The sequence below is a fragment of the Cryptomeria japonica genome, chromosome 3 (assembly GCF_030272615.1).
Source record: "Cryptomeria japonica chromosome 3, Sugi_1.0, whole genome shotgun sequence".
Taxonomy (NCBI): Eukaryota; Viridiplantae; Streptophyta; class Pinopsida; order Cupressales; family Cupressaceae; genus Cryptomeria; species Cryptomeria japonica.
The window spans coordinates 251,679,908-251,692,439 of NC_081407.1; the positions used below are offsets into that span (position 1 = coordinate 251,679,908).

The 12,532-nt window shown below is 31.4% G+C and overlaps 1 pseudogene; it reads left to right on the forward strand.

Moving 5' to 3' along the window:
* The first annotated feature begins 7,713 nt into the window (after nucleotides 1–7,713).
* Nucleotides 7,714–9,267, forward strand: LOC131037455 (peroxidase 4-like; annotated as a pseudogene).
* Nucleotides 9,268–12,532: the final 3,265 nt, after the last annotated feature.

Sequence of the window (12,532 nt, forward strand, 5' to 3'; positions counted from 1 at the left end):
AAGAATATAGGACCTTTATTATTCGATGAATGCTTAGTAAAACAGAACAAAAAACATCTTATCATGACTTCAAAACCAAATCTACAATTGACTGCAAAGGACATTGAAAATAAAGAGCATAACAAACAATCTCATTTGTTTGAAATAGTTAGATGTAGAAGGTTGTATCCAAAATAATGCAAAGGAAGGTAATGGGAAATCATTCCACTGATGTTGTTAAATAGGAATGTCTTAAATAATGTCAGTGATGAAATTGGTGGATACAGTTAAAAGAATATAGTTATTATCAATTATGAAACATTTGCTAATTGGTGGATACAGTTAAAAGAATACAGTTATTATCAATTATTAAACATTTGATGTCAGCCTTATAAATATAAAGAAAACTTTTGAAATAATCTAAAAACTTTTTCCATTCATTAGCCCTTGAAAAAGCCTGCCACTTTGCTCTTGGTAGCTAGATGTGAAATTCAGCTATAAAACTCGCACGTTTCATCTATGCATTTCGCATTCAGCATACAGTCTAAAAAAAAATCACATGTCATCTTTATATTGGACAACTTAAATCACACACATTAAGATTTGACTTCTAGATTTAAAAAAGTTAAACACTCAAAACTAACTGACTTTCTCTAGACTTAATATATTGCTTAGAATTCATGCACAAGAGGGGCAAGCATAATATACAATGTATAAAGTTTCAGAGGAAGTGTGTGATAAATTAAAGATATGAAGATGGTCTGACCTCTACCATTCACTATATGAGAGGATAACTCTAGGACAGTCATTGTATCGGCCACATCAGCACTAGCTGGTACCATTTAACATTAACTTAACAATTTTGTGCGCAATTTGTCACAAAAATCGCCTGACGACAAAAACAAAAAAATTAAGCCATGAAATAAAGGCAGTATTCATTTCAGTTCAAAATGCCTCTACATTAGGAAACAGATAGCTATCTGATACTGAGTATTAAAATAATATCATACAGACAAGAAAAGACATAGACCCTCATTCAGTAGATAAGAAAAGAACTGTTTTAGAATGAAACGAACACTACCAAAAATGATCTGGCTGTGTACAAATTCCCCACAGAAAAACTCGTTGAAAACATGACAATCGACTTACTTCGGGATTCTGTGCAAATCGTGTCATGCTGGCAACAACGCTGCTAAGAAAAAACGGCAGAGTTTGCAGGAAAAGTATTATTTAAGCCTAACAATGCAGAATTCTTTTTAAAATGAGATGAACCAAAACCAATCCCTATACAGCCGCTGCTTCTATCTCTTCACAATAAACGAAAAGAAAATTCTTTTATCCTCAACAGCATTCCATCTGAATATTAGTTTTATAATACATTTAGATTTTGCCATATTTCCTATATATAAGAACAACTTTATTATTAGATACTGTGCACAGTTTCCATATAATTAAATGAGGCAAAATGATTATCGGCATCAAGTCATAAGCCCATTAGTTAACTTGTAGCAGAATCCCCATATATCTAGACAGTGCAGTCACTTAATCAAACATGGAGTAATTTAAAATGCTTGCATTTCAATTAAAGTATTTGGGAAATGGATTTATGGTTTGTCTCCAATTGTTTATGTTTTCGAGAGATTGTAAGCTAATCTACGTGTTTCCAGTAAACTTTAGAAATCTACTTGTTTCATACCGAGCTTTGCATAAGTCTGTCTATTGGTTTGTGTGGTCTTTTTCGACATCTTGTTTCTTAAAGTGCAACTTGTCTTAGTTATTCAACAACGTAAAACTTATCTTTTCGTATATATATAATTTCCAAGGAAGCCACATATCACATCTCTCATTCTTTCAAACATTGACAAGCTACTGATCAGCCGTTGTACCTAGTCAATATTAAGTTAATTCAATAAATACTTGATAACATTTCTGTGTTTATTAGGATAATCTTGGACGATTATTAGATGCTTGCTAGCTATTTGCCGATGTACTATGTCTACCAGTTTAAATATGGCAATTGGCAAAATATGACGCTTTAGCTTAGCATTTCTTTCCACCTACATGTTTGAATTAAAATACTAAAATATCAATGTTTCATTTTCTCTTACATTTTATTCTTCTCTATTTATTTTTTATTGTTAATTTTGAGGACTTGCTATTGGGTTTTATGTTTTTATGACTTTTCAATGACTTGAGAGATTTATCAGATTTTGAAAGTTAGAAAGCCTAACTAACATAGAATAACATGCGGTCTAGATTTTAGATAAGGAACAACAAGAACAATGAAAAAAATTCATTTGATTATGGTTTAATTTTAAAGAAAAATAGGTACAAGCCTATATGATTAAATAGATTGTATGGGCTTTCAAGCAAACAGATTAAACACATGCTCTATAGACCTCTTTAGTGTTGAAGGTAGTTTATTTCTGATGAGGATCTCTTTCTTCCTTATGATGCCAACATGACAATATGTTAAAATATGAAGGGGGCATATTAAACCTCCCCATTTCTTGTGTTTTCTACCATTACAACACCCATTTTGTCGTCTCATATCAAATTTCTTCTTGGTGTATAGTAAAACACCCATTTTGTAATTGCATATCTGGGTGCACATTGTAGCACACATTTTGTAGTCTCATATTTTGGTGCACACTGTAGCACCCATTTTCTAGTCACATTTAAAGATTATCTAGAAAACGCAAACTTTTCTCTGTAATCTTCCTTAGTGTGAGTCAACAATAATAATGCAGCTTGCTAGACCTATTTGACTCTCCCTTCCCTAACATTAATGACCCAACATAATACACCTTGTTGGTCAGTGGAATTCATGCCTTCTCCATTATCTCACAATGGGCCCTTGTTTCATCAATTGGTGTATGTCCTTGATATTTCTATAGCTCCACTTGTGCTCTTACAATAACATGTCAAGAATGATATTAGTGGGTGACACATTTTTGACATCAAGGTTTCTTCAACTAGTTGACTTGAAAACTTTTGTTTTCTTTATTACTACTATTGTTTTCTTTGTGTATATTTTAAGTTTTTGCATGGATTGATAAGGTACTATTCTTGGGGGCTTGATAATCCCTTAAACTTAGTGTCATCCTATCCCTAGCTTATCTTTCTCTACATTGCTCAATCTCTTCATCTCTTCTTTACCATGAGTATGAGTATATACACCTAGTAAAGTGGGGGTTAAATTATGTAGTTTTATAAATTCTAGCCACTTTCACACTCCTTTTTGGCCCCTTGCTTTAGTGTACTTTTGGGTATTTTTCAACTAGTTCTTAATGTATCACATCAAGATTTTTGTCATATGCTCATGAGGTGACCTGATTCAATATCCCAGCCTTGTGCACTCTTGAATCACCTTGCTTTGGTATCTTTCTAGCTATACTATGATGCCTAGCACCCTAGTCATAATGGACTATGCCTTCTAGCACCTTAGTCCCTCCAAAACAGGCCTAAGTTTGAATATTTTAGAATACCGATTACTATCAGGTAAAGGTACAAAGCTGTGTCACACTTTTATAAAAGAAATCATCAATGCTAATTCAAATATTTAAATTAAATCAATAGAAAGTGAAATATATGTTTTTAATTTTTAAATGATGTAAACTAATAAAATTTATTATGTCTATTTTATGTTTGTAATTTTAATAAAAAATTAAAAAATTATTTGAATATACTTTTTTATAAAGTAAAACTATAATTTAATTGCTGAAAAAATGTTGAAATTGAAGTTACACAAGCCACCACACTTTATTTAGTAAATTTTACATTTTTTTCTTGATTTTTTGTTTTTATATTTTTAACTTGAAACTTTGGTGTATGGATATATTTTTTACTATTTTTTATAAATATATATTTTTCAATAAATTTGAAAAGTTGCGTGTATTGAAATATAACTCTTTCCAATTCCCACCACCTTTTTTCTTAATTATTTATCCAAATTTAAAAATAATTATATCATCTTGACATAGATTCTTTTCTCTACTGCATCATTTTTTTTAATAAATTTTAATATTTTTCCCTGACAAGATAACAACCTTGTATTTTAGTGTTGATGACCTACTTTCAAAAAAAATTAAATATAAAATATAAAAAACTAACTAAAATATTAAAAGATATATATTTTGCAAAATTCACTTATAGATCTATAAAAGGTTATTTTTACATTTAAAAAAAAAATATTTATAAGAGTAGGAGTTGTTGAAACATTGAGTTTTTTTTTGTTTTTTTTTTGTAATTAGACCAAAAGTAGTACAAAATATACATTTAGTAGACACTTCCAATTGGAAAAGTTGTGGCCCATATATAAATTAGCTATAATAAATCTATATAGACCATTGTTTGACTAAAATTAATTTTTAGTTAGAATTACTTAAATTCACTCATGCTGATAAGTTAGCCTAAAACGTGACACGATTTTGTGCTTTTACCCTATCATCTATCATCTAATCTTGATATTTTGATATAACCATTGGAAGTTGGTCTATAGGCAAAGATACCTTAGGAACTATATATTAATGCATCATCTCTAATTCATTTTAACATTTCAAATATTCCTAATTCCTTCAAGAGCATATCTTAGTACAAGGAGCATCAAGCTATAATAACTTATCTTCAATTATATTTCAATGGTGGATTTTGTTATCATTTATTATGTTAATGAATAAACAATTAGATGACTTATCTAAAGAGAATTTCATCACCATCATTATCAATCCAAAGGTATAATCTTGTCAATTCAACATTTCATTTCAGATTTAGCCTCTTCTCTACAAGGGTTAAGATCTCCTTTCTAATAAATCATAGTTCTAGTGGAGGTTAATACCTACCAATTGTTTGACTTATGCAAGCCCCTATATGGGACAACCATTTTTATCTCTTCCCTATGTGTAGGTTATAGGTCCAACTACTAAAAGTTACAAATTTCTAGAGAGTGGACTGAGACACATATTTCCTAATTATGGACAAGTAAAAATCATTGGACTAATCTAGTTAGCACATTTTTTCAACATATTTAAGATAATTTTTAGAGAGAATAATTTACAAAGAATCTTAATCCAAAATATGAAGTGTTAGCTTATAGAAGCACCCCTAGGTCTAGGGTGCCTAGCACACTAGTTTGACATTTTCTAGCTCATATTCCATTGATAGCTTCCATTCTCTATATCTCATTTCTAAACTTATAATTTTCTTCTTTTATTTTAATCTACTTTTGTCTATTTATGCTAAATATTGTCAATTTTGCATCATTTAACTTAGTTCTTGTAGATTCACATCAAATTAAATCAAACACAAACTAGAAAATAATTGTACACAACATCTAGCTCCCCTTTAGGACTAGAGTTGAATCTTGGTGGCTATTTCCTACAATGAATAATATTGACATGGATCTTAGTTTCAGTCTCTAGGCTAGGACTAATTTTAGTAGGTAGTGTAGCATCATTTAATAACATATTATAATATTAGGATTAGGGAATTAGGATAGGGCTTGACTTGCTAATGAGTCAATATGTTGGCTTAATTTTTGAATTGGTTTTATTGTATAAATAAAATATTAGAGATTTAAACTTTTAAATTTGGTGGAAATAGGTACCTAATTAAGGACAAAGCCTCAAGTTTGACACTAGTAGGTTATATGGAGAAATCAATAGTCTTGTAATTTTTAGGATTGGGGGAAATGGGTAATCGATTAAGAAAAATGCTTAAAGTATAACCTCATAAGATAATACATTATTTAGTGTTCAAACTATCATATCTCAAGAAGAATGAGAATGTGTGCAAAGGGATATGATGGATGAGGAAGTATGAAACTACAAAATATAAAAAATAACCTTATATTTTAAACAAGAATTTAGGCTTGAAAGCTTAGAAATACTAAAGAAATGGTACCAAGGGATGGGGAACACAAAAATCTAAGACAACAAAATGAAAATAAAAATAATAAGGAATTAAGTGGTTTTTTATGATGGGCAGGGAAGGTATGCAAGTATGGACAACCTTGAAAGCTTTCAAGGTCAACAAACATATAAAACACCTAGGAAGCACCAAAAATAACCTAGAATTAGACTCTTTATGGACTTTTGATGTTTTTGATACTTAGGGACCTAGTTTGGACATCTTAAATCTTATATAAACAATGGATCAAATATGACTAAAGCAGATAAAATGGAAGGCACTCAAACAACAATGAAAAAATAGATTTGAGTCCTAACACTTGACCAAAATTAAGTTAAGTCATCTTTAAAATAATGTCGTGTCTATAAAATCATTAATGAATACTCATTTGTGAAATTGAAAATGAAAATTTGAATATGTTAGATTCTAAGTATGTCCATATTCATAGATCAAGAGTTCTAAAATTGAAAGTCCATGTCATATTTTAGGTAATATTAGGCCAACAAGAAAAACCTAGATTCAGAGAGCAATACTCAAATTCATCCAAGCCTAAACTAACTAGATCTTGCCATGTGCCATCTCTTATCATTATGGAACCATGACACTCCTTTGTTGCCAAGAGAGCATGATTCTAGTTAGAGGGAAAGTTAAAACATCATATGTAAGTGCTAAACTTGTCTACAAAGATTAATGCTATGGAGCTGAAATCAATTTTATTCATGTGAAAAGAGATTCATGTACACAAGATTCTTTGGAGCAATATCAATTAACAAAATTTGTTTGAGTGGTCTCAAAGTCCAGCATAACAAAAAAAATTACATACCTAAGTCGATATTATTTTCAAGTCTATTTTAACTAAAAAACTTAACCAAAATGTTGATCATAATTAACTTAATTAGATTGCCATTTCACGTCACTTATCATTATGGAGCCATTGTAATTGTCTATTACTAAGAAAGCATGAATCTTATTAGAGAGAAGGTCAAATGACCAAACGTAAACACTAAGCTTGTTTGCAAGGATTAGCTCCATAAATTGAAATCAATTTTATTCATGTGAAAGATAACATTTTTTGAAACAATATCATTTACCAAAATTTGTGCATAAATTGATTTTCTTTCCAAATCTAATTAAACTAACACAATAAAAATAAATAAATTCAATGACTTTATTTATTTATTATTAAATATTAATACCGTGCCATTCAATTTCATTACTAATTTAAAGCCACTTAAGAACATTTTTCTTAATTTAAAAATTGGACGACTGCTTTAAAAAGAAACATTTTTTAATAGGGAGCAAAATAGGACGGAGCACTTACAAATATACCCAGACTCCTCAACCTTGCACTTTGCTTTGCACGAGACATTCTATTACGTAAAGGAATTATGACTTTGACAAAGTAAACGAATAAAGTGGTCGACAACTTAGAATGAGTATGGTGTGCTCTTTCCACGCTCCCACCGTTTCAAACATCGAAATGTCAAAGACAACGTGTTTGGGCGGCACCACTCAACAACTAATTTGAAAAAATTTGTTGCATGGTGGACTGGACACCATTTTCTATGATTGATGGCATGAAGGAGCCCTCCCTCAGTAGCTAGCTTTCTTAAAATATCTTTAAAATCTCAGAATTATACGGCTGTGGGGCATCGTATGTTGAATTTGCGTTCCAGTTGGATTCCTTCCACATCGACCATATTTTGTGGAGAGGAAAAACTCCTACGACCAAAATCTAAAGATTATACACTCCATCGAAGCTCTTCAACCATTATAAGAAGCTAATACTCTCATACCATTCCACACAACAAATTTGATTCTGCTCTCGAACACAGAACTATCAATACAATTTGTTTATTGGAGCTGCTTAACAATCAGTCATGAGGACTAATAGCTTGATTGCATGTATTGGTTTGGTAGTCTTGTGTTCGAGTCTTGCCAATGGGCAGCTCAGTTCAACTTTCTACGATAAGACGTGTTCGATGGCACTCTCTACTGTCAAAGCTGCGGTGACAGCAGCGGTCGCCAAGGAAAAGCGCATGGGTGCATCGTTAGTCCGCCTTCACTTTCACGACTGTTTCGTTAACGTATGTTTATCGATTTTCTTTTACGTTTTCTGGACTCTTTGTTACTTAGTTTGTTGCCTCAATATAACCTTTTTCTCTTAAATTGTTCTCTGAATTTTTCAGGGTTGTGATGGGTCCATTCTGTTAGATGATTCATCAAACATTACGGGTGAAAAAACTGCGAGGCCCAACGCAAACTCAGTTAGAGGATTCGATGTGGTTGACACCATTAAATCTAATGCGGTGGAGTTGTGTCTTGTGCTGACATTTTGGCTATTGCTGCTCGTGATTCAGTTGTCGAAGTATGAAATTTCTTCCTTCTACTTTGTTTATCTTTTCGAGCTATCATAAATCCTTAGTATTAACGCGGGAATGATTGAAAAGCAATAATATTGCTGTTAGTATCTTGGGAGAATTAATGAGAATAATATTATTTTTAGAATCGATCAGAGGGAAACAATATTGTTGTTAATCATAAATAATTTTGTTTTGAATGACCAGTTAGGAGGGCCATCATGGACAGTACAACTCAGGAGGAGAGACTCAAAAACTGCAAGCCTGAGTGGTGCAAACAGCAATATTCCTGCACCCACATCCAGCCTCAGCGCACTTATCTCCTCTTTTAGTAATCAGGGTCTTTCCACAAAGGATATGATAGCCCTTTCAGGTAATTTAACATTATATATATTGAATAACAAGTTTGTATGGATATCAAGCTATTTAAATTGGCATCTGTGTTAACTAAAGGAACGGCTGTTTTGATTTGTTTCAGGTGCTCATACAATTGGTCAAGCGCGGTGCACCAATTTCAGAACTCACGTCTACAATGAAACGAATATAAACAGTGCATTTGCCACTTCTGTGAAGGCTAAGTGCCCAAGCAATGGTGGTGACAATAACTTGTCGCTATTAGATGTGGCGCTATTAGATGTGCAAACGCCCATCGCGTTTGATAACAAATACTACGCAAATCTGAGAAGTCAGAAAGGACTTCTTCACTCTGACCAGGAGCTATTCAACGGAGGCTCTGCTGATTCTCAAGTTAGAACCTATTCTAACAATCAGAATACCTTTTTCAGTGATTTTGCAGCGGCCATGGTGAATATGGGAAACATAAAGCCTCTCACTGGTAGCAGCGGAGAAGTCAGAAAGAATTGCAGGAAACCCAATTAGAATATTTGCTTAGTTGAATAAAGTTGTGCATTAAATGAATGTCATAATATGTAGTTGTAGAAGACTGTGTCCTTGTTTGGAATTTATCACACCACGTAGCATATTTGCCACATGCGAAGCATTGTGGGAAAATAATGTAACGAATCCATTTAAATTATTATTGCCAATATAGCTTACTATTTTTCATGTCCTTTGGTAATACGGTTCTGAAAAATATATAATAAATGAGAAAATAATGGACGTGAACTACCTAGCGCAATGAGAAATAAAGTTTGAAGAGCTTAAAGAGCATATATCAATTTCTTTATTATTAGTTTCTGCCGTAGCATTGAATAGGCAAGGTAGTGTACTTGAATAGTGAATATTAGTTTTGTTTTTCACCAATCAAAATTTTAAAATTTTATTATATGATTTCATTATAAATCATTATTTATTTATGTTTATGTTTTTGTAAAGTAAAGAAATACATCTTTTAAATAAAAAAATGCTTAAAATTATTTATCAATATTGTTGGTCTAAAACTTGAAGCGACATGGATAGATTTATCGAATTGATAACATAAAATATGTTTTTTGACAGATTTTATGATTTTTGAGACATTTTTTTTGCCACTACTGATTACGGGTTTAAAGCTCTCTAACTTTTTGACAGTTATCCAAAATAGAACTGCAACAATTGAAGTGAAAAAATCACAAGATTTCTAAATTAATGCCCCAATAGCAATCAGCCATACCCTAAATCTATGTGAAAGTCTTATTACCAACTTAGTTTGCATAAAATACAAAGACATTTGTATACTTTACATTGTATTTTTTTTCAAAAGACTTCTCATCCTTGCAAAATTTCAAATTTGTTTACACATTTAGACTAGACTTCTTATTCATGTCTTTCACACCAAGACAAAGAAGGAAACACAATTTTTTTAAAAGGTTTCAAACTTGGTTACAAATAAGTAAAGGTCAATCTATTTTCATATTTTGACATTCTTCACTCTAACCATAATTGGCTCTATTCTGGGTATTCAATTAATGCATATCTTAGATTGATAAGAAAAGAAAGAATTGTAGAGACATTTTTGACACCATATGTATTCTTTAGCTTTGTTCTTCCACATATTTTAATCTTTGAGTGTCATTGTAATCACACTTTTGATCTCTCATTAAGACCATAAGATACAACTAATGAGACTCATTATTGCAAGGGAAATGTTTGTTATTGTAGGTACAATTATGTTGGAGCATAGTTTAAATGAAATTTTGAAATTCCCTCCAGCACTGATTTGTATTTCTTGCAAGTTTTGACTTCAATTTAGATTTTCAAATCTTCATGAAAAAGATTTGAAGGTCTCAATTGGCATTTATTTGGAAAAATGTTGCGACTCATAATTAAACAATAGATTAATTTAAATTGACCTTTAATAGAAATCCAAACAGGTATTAAGTCTTGAGACAAGGAAATATCAAAATTAGCAGTTTCTAATAATATAATATCCCGTAAATCTCAAAAAAGAAAAGGTAAAGTTTGGGCAGGGCTATAAAAGAAAAGATTGAATGGAAATTTATATAGCTTATTGGAATTTTAATGATGAGTATTTTTGTTGTAATAATGCTAACATGTATGATTTTGATAAATGAGATATAGAAACTAAATATATGCAAGCATCAAAGAGTTATGGAGGAGTAAATATTATTCCCACAATATATTTTAAAACCCTTTGAAAAATAGAGAAAACTAATAGCTATATAATTTTATAGCATTTTGCTCACATTAAAAGGTCTTCCATATTCTAATATTTTCTTGAGATTTAAAAAAAATAAAAATTTCTTCTGTAAATACCAAGTTGAGGTTGATGGTTCCAATCTTAATGACACTAGTATCGACATTAATCTATTAACCAATTACTTGTTCATTTTGTCCCTTTGAAGTTAAAAAAAATCAGAGAATTGAAATAACTATGTTGAAGATTTGTATACTTATTTATATCATTTTCTACTAAAATATTTATTTTTGCTTGGAATATGTTTTCTTTCTTTGACAAGCTATAACATGTTTATAAATGAATGAGATGGAAAAGCTTCTTGGAAGGTTGGACTTTAAATGGGCTTTTAAATGGGAGATTTTGGTTCAAATAATAGTAAATGAAGGGTGTATTTTTGTAGAGATTTTCTTTGCCATTTGCTTGTTACATTAACTTTTCAAATCATTATAAATTTAATTTCAACTTGGAAAAGTATAGGAATCAACCTCTTTAGTCTATTTATTGAATTTTTAAAATGCCTTTCATTTTTGAAGTCAAATAGAATTAAAAGCTACTAAATTAAATTTATCTCAGTGAATAACTTCTTGTGATGAAAATACTATTTTAATGCTAATAAATTAAGCCAAACTCAACTAGAAATGTGATCAACTTATTGCCAAGTATCAAGACCTCACTTGCGGGATGAGCCACACCAATTTCAGTCACATGAAAAGAGAAGGGAATAAAGTTGTGAAAAATATGGCTTCTTTGGACCTATTTTCCAATCATTTAAAAATTTCGATAGATATTTAATCCCTGATATGGTTTTTGTTGCTATCTTTGATGATCTAAGGACTCACGATGAAGTATAATCCAAAGATTGCCTTTTTTTCATGTCATCACTACCCTTTCTACTAATCATTTAATGTATAGGTGGCAAACATCTCATTAAAAATATAGTTTCACTTTCCCAACCCTTGTAAGTGTTGCCTTTTTCATACTACTAGATTTGCTTTTCCCTATTTGGTTTTCACCTTTAGGTTCTCTATGTTAGCTATGGGGGTTGACCACATTCAATATGAACCTGATAATTGTGATAATTTTAAAAAGAGTGCAATGTTTTGTTCAAAAGTTAAGGATAACCTAGCTACTTGTGTTTAAGGAATGTAGGGCTTTCATCCCGATCTCTCTAAAAAAATTGCTCATTTGTGGGAGAAGGGTGAGATAAAATTTGGGTTAGTTGCCTCTAGAGTCTCTCTGGACACAATGGATATTGTTATTGGGTTATCGTTGGAAGGACCAAATTTGCCCAATAAGCCAAAAAGGGCTTTATAAAGATGAATTTAAGAGATTTTTCAAGCCTAGAGAAGGGGTTTCGAGACTGCAAAGTGGGTATAACAAAGAAGACTTCCCAAGGATATGGAAGGTAGCAACCCTGTTGCTCATGAAATACTTCACATTAGATGGAAGATTTAAAAGATTCCATAAACAACTCTTTCCAATGCTAAATCATCTAAGGTATGACATAAAAATGAATTTTCCCTTTTGGTTATGTTCTTTAATACAATCGGTTGCTAGGTCCAACTCTAAAAATTAACAGCCTCTTCGCCAAGGGCTAATTCTAAGACTTTATAACTTCCACATGGCTTTATCTATGTCCAGTAGGAGC